This window comes from Octopus bimaculoides, chromosome 17, assembly GCF_001194135.2.
Source record: "Octopus bimaculoides isolate UCB-OBI-ISO-001 chromosome 17, ASM119413v2, whole genome shotgun sequence".
NCBI classification, from domain to species: domain Eukaryota; kingdom Metazoa; phylum Mollusca; class Cephalopoda; order Octopoda; family Octopodidae; genus Octopus; species Octopus bimaculoides.
Window position 1 is genome coordinate 48,714,813 of NC_068997.1, and position 489 is coordinate 48,715,301.

General features: G+C 35.4%; 1 protein-coding gene across 1 annotated transcript in view; it reads right to left on the minus strand.

Moving 5' to 3' along the window:
* The window catches only part of LOC106871447 (uncharacterized), a 16,826-nt gene extending 16,522 nt beyond the window's left edge, over positions 1-304 (minus strand). The window contains exon 1 of the mRNA XM_052973945.1: positions 287-304. The gene's annotated coding sequence lies outside the window, so the exon portion shown is untranslated. The remainder of the gene's footprint in view (positions 1-286) is intronic.
* Between the last annotated feature and the right edge of the window lie 185 nt (positions 305-489).

A 489-nucleotide genomic window follows, 5' to 3' on the forward strand; every position in this document is an offset into this window, starting at 1 on the left:
CATGGAGATTCATACATACATACATACATACATACATACATGGAGATTCATACATACATACATATATACATACATACATGCATGCAGATTCATACATACGTGCATACAAATATGCAGACATGCAGACAGAAAAGCAGGTAGACAGACAAGACCGGTTATCTTTGTTAGGGACAGATAAAAAAATATGTACAAAGGTTTTTCAGAAAGGTAAGGCAACCAGCTAACATAAACAACGTTACAGCTACAATCTGTCGGTGGAAGAGCAAAGTTTAAAATGTGAACTCACTTTGTTATCTGCATTCCATACATGTCGCATAGTATCTTTGTTTGCAACCAGCTCTTTATTTACGAGAAGACTTTAAACTTGTTAAAAATAGAAGTGAACATACATACATACATGTATACGTGCACGCAAGCATAAACACATGCTGCATACATACTAACATATTCTATTTCCTAAAACGAAGGTGGGAGAGGTATGCAGTGATA